This window comes from Aristolochia californica, unplaced genomic scaffold (assembly GCF_029961685.1).
Source record: "Aristolochia californica isolate CCGP_79_NKW_82.1479 unplaced genomic scaffold, dmAriCali1.0.hap1 SCAF_2, whole genome shotgun sequence".
NCBI classification, from domain to species: domain Eukaryota; kingdom Viridiplantae; phylum Streptophyta; class Magnoliopsida; order Piperales; family Aristolochiaceae; genus Aristolochia; species Aristolochia californica.
In genome coordinates this window covers 11,679,132-11,686,374 of record NW_027181881.1, presented here as the reverse complement: position 1 = coordinate 11,686,374, position 7,243 = coordinate 11,679,132, and the positions used below count along the sequence as shown (strand labels likewise).

Sequence of the window (7,243 nt, the reverse complement as noted above, 5' to 3'; positions counted from 1 at the left end):
AACACTTCCAGTTGATACCTGAAATAACACATTGGATTCCATCAAGAAAGTTTGATGTTGCAAGGAGAGGCATCATAGTTGAGATATCTTCCACTACTTGTTCTTCGTTGCTATAAAGGTGGCCCATGACCGCCGCACTAAAATGCTAGTGAGGCCCACTATCGTTCCTTCTGATAATGCCATGATAGCTGCAACAGATACTGCTAAGCGTGCTGCCTGTGGACGACTTGCGCCCAGGTCATTTGAAACTCTCGTACAGAGAAAGTGAAGGAGAACATTATTAGACACTTAGATTGACTTGGCACACAATGTCACTAATTGCAATCCAACCAACCTTATCGCACTGCTGAGGCCAAAGGGAATCATATAGACCAACCACATCGTGTTGATGCTATAAATTTCACAACAGAACCACTTCTGTCAGATTCAAAGATGAAGTAGCAAATGTAAAGTTAATATCCAAATTTTTAGTCCAAATGTAAAGTCATTTAGTTTTTATATATTAAGTTTTGTAATCATCAGGAAATGGGGGAGGCAGAGAATTTTTAACTGAGTGTTAATTCCCAATCCATAAGTAATTTCTTACAAAAATATAACCTGTTACGCATGATTGACCGATAGATCACTTTACAATCATCTATGATTATTAGGTCAGCTTTATATAAGTGGGCAAAACAAATGGCTTGTTTATCTCGGGTAAATATCCCATCGCATGTTCATTTGAAAGTTTAATGATCATTTGTTGTTTGCTTTAAAATGTTTGGCTCCATAGGTCATTTGCATCTTTAACATATTTCAAGCTTGCATATCCATATTTAGCTCATGTTTGGATCAATTAGATATCTCTTTTTTATAAAATTCCAAGTTTTTAGGGTTAAACTAGTGGAATTTTAACAAACTTGGTTAACAAAGCTTTTGTGTTCATTTGTGGTATGTGAATAATTTTTTTTAACATACATTTGTTATTGTTTTTAATTTTTTCCATACATAAACTCTAAAATTTTCAGTTTGTTGTGATCTATTTGCCTTACTTTTTTGTTTACGAGATAAATGAAAAGTAAAAACTCATGTTTTGATTTAAGAAAAAAGTATACATCTAAAATGGGAATGCACAAATAAAGAGAGAGATAATTAAAAAAAGTCTCTGTAACTTTTAGGCATTGTAAACTCTTATAGTTTTTATATATTAGGTTTTGCAATCATCGAGAAAAGGGGGATGAGTGTTGACTCTCAATCCATAAGTCATTTCTTAAAAAATATAGCCCGTTACGTATGATTGACCGATAAATCACTTTACAATCATCTATGATTGTTAGGTCAGCCTTTTGCAAATGGGCAAAACTAATGGCTTGGTTGACTCGGATAAATATCCTACCGCATGTTCACTTGAGAATTTAATGAGCATTTGTTGTTCGCTTTAAATGGTTTGGATCCATATGATATTTTCATCTTTAACATGTTTCAAGTATGCATATCCATATTTAACACAATGTTTGATCAATTAGAAATCTCTTTATTATTAGATTCCAAGCTATTAGGGTTGACATAGTGGAATTTCTCAAACTTGGATAATAAAACTTTTGTGTTCATTTGAGGTGTGTGAATAAATTTTCTTTACTAACATCTGTAATTTTTTTAAATTTTTTCCATACATAAACTCTTAAATTTTCATTTTGTTGTGATCTATTTGCCTTATCTTGTTGTTTACGAGATAAATAGAAAGTGAAAACTCAAATTTTTATTCAAGAAAAGAGTATACATCTAAAAATGGAAATGCACAAATGTAGAGAGAGATAATTCCAAAAATTCTCTATAACTTTTAGGGATTGTAAACTCTTTTAGTTTTTATATATTGGGTTTTGAAATCATCGGGAAAAGGGGGAAGGGAGGGATTTTTAACTGAGTGTTGACTCTCAATCCATAAGTCGTTTCTTATAAAAATTTGGCCTGTACACTTGATTGACCGATAGATCACTTTACAATCATCTCTGATTGTTAGGTCAACTTTTTGTAAATGGGCAAAACTATTGGCTTGTTTGACTCGGGTAAATATCCCACTGCACGTTCACTTGAGAATTTAATGCCCATTTGTTGTTCGCTTGAAAAAGTTTGGATCCATAGGTCATTTGCATCTTTAACATGTTTCAAACATATATATCCATATTTAAAACATGTTAGGATCAATTAGAAATATCTTTTTATTAAATTCCAAGCTATTAGGGTTGAACTAGTGGAATTTCCCAAACTTGGATAACAAAACTTTTTTGTTCATTTTTCATGTGTGAGTAAATTTTCTTTACTTACATTTGTTATTTTTTTAATTTTTTCCATGCTTAAACTCTTAACTTTTCATTTCGCTGTGATCTATTTGCCTTATCTTTTTGTTTACGAGATAAATTGAAAGTGAGAACTCAAGAATTGATTTAAGAAAAAAGTATACATCTAAAATGGAAATGATCAAATGTAGTGAGAGATAATTCCAAAAAGTCTCTGTAACTTTTAGGATTGTAAACTCTTTCAGTTTTTATATATTCGATTTTGCAATCATCGAGAAAAAGGGGAAGCGAGGGATTTTAACTGAGTGTTGACTCCCAATCCATAAGTCATTTCTTACAAAAATATAGCCCGTTATGCATGATTGACATATAAATTACTTTACAATCATCTATGATTTTAGGGCCAACTTTTTGTAAATGGGCAAAACTAATGGCTTGTTTGACTCGGGCAAAAATCCCACCGTACGTTCACTTGAGAATTTAATGAGCATTTGTTGTTCGCTTTGAAATGTTTGGACCCATAGGTCATTTGCATCTTTAACATGTTTCAAGCATGCATATCCATGTTTAACACATGTTCCGATATATTAGAAATCTCTTTATTATAAAATTCCAATCTATTAGTGTTGAACTAGAGGAATTTCTCAAACTTCGATAATAAAACTTTTGTGTTCATTTTCTATGTGTGAATAGATTTACTTTACTAACATCTGTTATTGTTTTTTAAGTTTTTCGATTCATAAACTCTTAAATTTTCATTTTGTTGTGATCTTGTAGAATTTAGGATCTCATGAGTTGAACTTTATATCAATGAGGAAGAAGAAGAAGAAGAAGAGAGAAGGAAAGGAGAAGAAGGACTTGGAAGGAGAGAGTTTGGATTAAGAGAAAAGAGGTTTGTATCAAAGAGAGAATGAGGGCTGGACGAATTTGTGGAATAAGAGGAGAGAGCTTCAATGTCCTACCTCTTAGGCAATGCCTTTATTTATAGTCTTTACAATGCCCTTAGGGCTACAACTGGATGAAACAAAAGACATAAAAAAACATGTATTTACACCCTTATGCCATCTTTAATAAAAAACACCATATTTCACACATATGCCACTCCTTTGACATGTGGGCTTGAGCCCATCTTCCAACACTCCCCCTCAAGCAGGAGGAGAAAAGACATCATAAATACCCAGCTTGCCACATATAAAAGATAGAATTTTAGATGTAACGGGTTTAGTGAGAATATCAGCTACTTGCTCTTGAGATGAAACATGTTTGAGGGAGATTATTCTTCCTTGAAATTTCTCCCATATAAAGTGACAATCCACCTCAATATGTTTAGTTCTTTCATGGAAAACTGGATTCGAAGTAATATGAATGGCTGCTTGATTATCACAATGCAGACCCATGGAACCCCTTTTATGAAAACCTAATTCGGTTAGAAGGATCCTAACCCATAAAAGTTCACTAACTGTATGGGCCATAGCTTTGTATTTTGCTTCGGCGCTAGATCTTACAACCATAATTTGCTTCTTACTTTTCCATGTAACCAGGTTTCCTCCAACCAAAGTATAATATCCTGATGTAGATTTTCTATCATTAGGTGATCCAGCCCAATTTGCATCTGAGAAGCCTTCTATGTTGAAGTGCCCATGTTTTTTATACAGCAATCCTCTTCCTGAAGCTCCTTTTAGGTATCATAATATTATCTCTAAAGCTTGCCAATGGGTAATTTGTGGTTTGTGCATGAATTGACTCACCACAGTTACAACATATGATATGTTCGGCTTAGTTACCGTGAGATAGATCAGTTTTCCCATGAGTCTTTGATATTTGCCAATATCGATATCTTCTCTATTTGTGGCACACAATTTTACATTTGTATCCATAGGTGTGTCAACTGGTCGACAACCCTTCATTCATGTTTCCTCAAGTAGATCCAAGACATATTTCCTCTGAGACAAGATTATCCCATGCTTAGATTGATGTATTTCTATGCCCAAAAAATATTTAAGCATGCCCAGATCTTTAGTCTTGAATTCCTAACATATCATCTTCTTCACTTTTTGTATGCTCTGAGCATCATCACCAGTTAAGATAATATTATCAACATACACAACCAATAATATTTTTCCTTTGACAATATCTTTATAATATACTGAATGATCTACCGAATACCGATGAAAACCAAAACGTAGAAGTGCTTAACTAAATTTATCAAACCAAGCCCGAGGGGACTGCTTAAGCCCATATAAAGATTTTTTTGACCTGTATACCGACTCCCCCTCAACCACATTACCAGGTGGTTGAACCATATAAATTTTCTCACTTATATTACCATTTAAAAAGACATTTTTAACATCCAATTGATATACGGGCCATGATGAGTTAGCCGCATTAGATAAGATGATGCGTACCGAATTCAATTTTGCAACAGGAGAGAAGGTATCCTCATAATCGATCCCATAGCACTGAGTATAACCTTTAGCAGGTAGTCGAGCTTTAAGATGAGCAACCGATCCATCCGAATTATTTTTTTTTACAGAAAACACCGATCTACAACCAACCAGTCTTTTCCCATTCAGGAGTGAGGTTAAGGACCAGGTTCGATTTTCATATAAGGCATGCATTTCTTCATCGATAGCGGCCTTCCAACCTGGATGCTTCAGAGCTTCCTAATATGACTGTGGAATGGAAGTAGAAGATAGAGAGGCAAGGAATTGAAAACACTCGAAAGACAAGCGATGGCGAGACATAAAATTTGAGATACGATGCGAAGTAGTACAAAAACTACTTTCCTTTCTTAATGCAATAGGTCTAGTATCAAATTTAGGCCCAAACATAGGAGGAGAAGGACTTACGGCTAGGTGATCTGACAACTCCCCACGTGAAGGTACGGTCGGTGCGTCAGGGGTTGGGTTAACTTCAATATTGAAAGGCGCAAGCGGATACGGAGTGGTAGAAGGAAATGTCCATCTTGGAGGAGCATCATGTGAGGAGTAGAAGGAGATGTCCTAAAAACTGTCACATCTTGAGAGATAAGTATCCTCCAAAGGGTAGGATTTTAACAGACATAACATTTCTGGGTGCGAGAGTACCCCTAAAAAATGCACCTCATAGACCAAGGATCAAGTTTATTTTGTTGTGGAGAAGTAATGAACAAAACATATACATCCAAACACTTTCAGAGGGAGATAAAAATGATCTTTACCATGAAATAACACAGAGTAAGGAGTTTTATTATGAAGAACTGATGAAGGTAACCTATTAATAAGAAAGCATATCGTAAGTATAGAATGAGGCCAATAAAAATATGGTACCTTCATGGAGTAGAGGAGACCCCGAGCAACTTCAAGAAGACGACGATTCTTCCTTTTAGCAGCACCATTTTGTTGAGGGGTATAGGCACATGATGTTTGATGGATAAGCCCATTACCTTCACAAAATGATTTGAAATCATTAGACATGTATTCCTTAGCATTATTAGTCCTAAGGATTTGAATTTTCTTCCAAAATTGCGTCAATACCATAGCATGAAAATTTTTAAACAAAGGAAGAATTTCTGAACGCTCTTTAAATAAATATAACCAAGTCACTCGTGTAAAATCATCCACAAAAATGACAAAATATTTAACTTGGGAAATATTTGAGACACTTAAAGGTCCCCAGACATCATAATGTATTAACTCAAAAGGAGCAATACTTGTAGTTGTAATATGAGAAGAATATGTACTACTAATATGTTTACTTAATTGACAAACCTCACAACTGAATTTAGAAAGTATTTTTAAAGACGGAAGCAAAGAACGAAGTGAAGGGGGGGACGGATGACCAAGCCGGTTGTACCAAAGTTGGGCCTCAGATGTAGTGGATGATAAGGCAGCTAATGATGGAAGAGTGAAGTAGTACAAACCCCCTTTTTCATGGTCGCCACCAATCACCTGTTTCGTAGTGAGATCCAAAAATACACAAGAAAACGGTGAGAAGGTGACAGAGCAATTGAACTGTTTGGTTAATTGACTAACAGAGAGAAAGTTTAAAGGAAATTGAGGGATAAACAAAATATCTTGTAGAGGAATAGACGAGGTAAGAGAAGAGGAACCTTTTCATAGGACCTTGGTTTGGGTACCATTAGCAATAGTAACAAATTTCTAAGGAAGATAAGGATATAATGACTGAAATAAGTGTTTGTTACCTGATAGATGTTTGCAGGCCCCAGAGTCGATGATCCAAAAGGAAGAGGATGAAGAGGAAGAAAGCATACCTGAGGCAATAGTGGTAGCGGTAGTAGATAATGGAGGAATGGAGTATTCCATTAAGGACTTCATCTTCTGAAATGCAACATAGTCTTCAGCAGTAAGAGTAACATTTCCGGAGTAAGAGTCAGTGTTTTCTTCATATTTTCTCAACATGAACAGATATTGGGTTAGCCGTGGCCCAATCGGCTTGTCATGAAGTTTCCAGTATGTTGCCACAAGGTGGTTTTGACCACCACAGTAAGTGCAAAGTTGAGGCGTACTACGGGAATTATTTGGACCCGTTCGACCACCTCTATTTTCTGCCCCTTCATAATTCTACCCCCTCTCATATTTCTGCCCCGTCCTCGGTATGATGAAGATGTACCCCGATTGCCTGAGAACATCACTGATGGAGCATCAATAGAAGGAGGAGGGGATGGATTAGGTATCCATTGTAATGTAGCACTAATGTCATCGAAGGATGGAAGAGCGGAGGAACTTAGAAGCTGAGTTTTAGCAACTTCAAGGTAAGGGTTAATATTCGACAAGCAAATAGCTGCTGCCAAGGATTCTCGTTGTCGTTCTTGAACGGAAATATCAATGGAGTATGGCTGAGCTATTTTCCATTCTTGGAGAAGGCCCCGAAATCGGGCCAAAAATTCCTGAATATTATCTCTATGTTTAGTATGCAGCATACTTTGTAAGACATCATATACCCTTTGTAATGAGGCAGGACTCGAG

The 7,243-nt window shown here is 35.7% G+C and overlaps 1 pseudogene; it reads right to left on the bottom strand.

The window, feature by feature from the left end:
* Positions 1-3,571: 3,571 nt before the first annotated feature.
* LOC137954877 (uncharacterized) lies at positions 3,572-6,676 on the bottom strand (annotated as a pseudogene).
* Between the last annotated feature and the right edge of the window lie 567 nt (positions 6,677-7,243).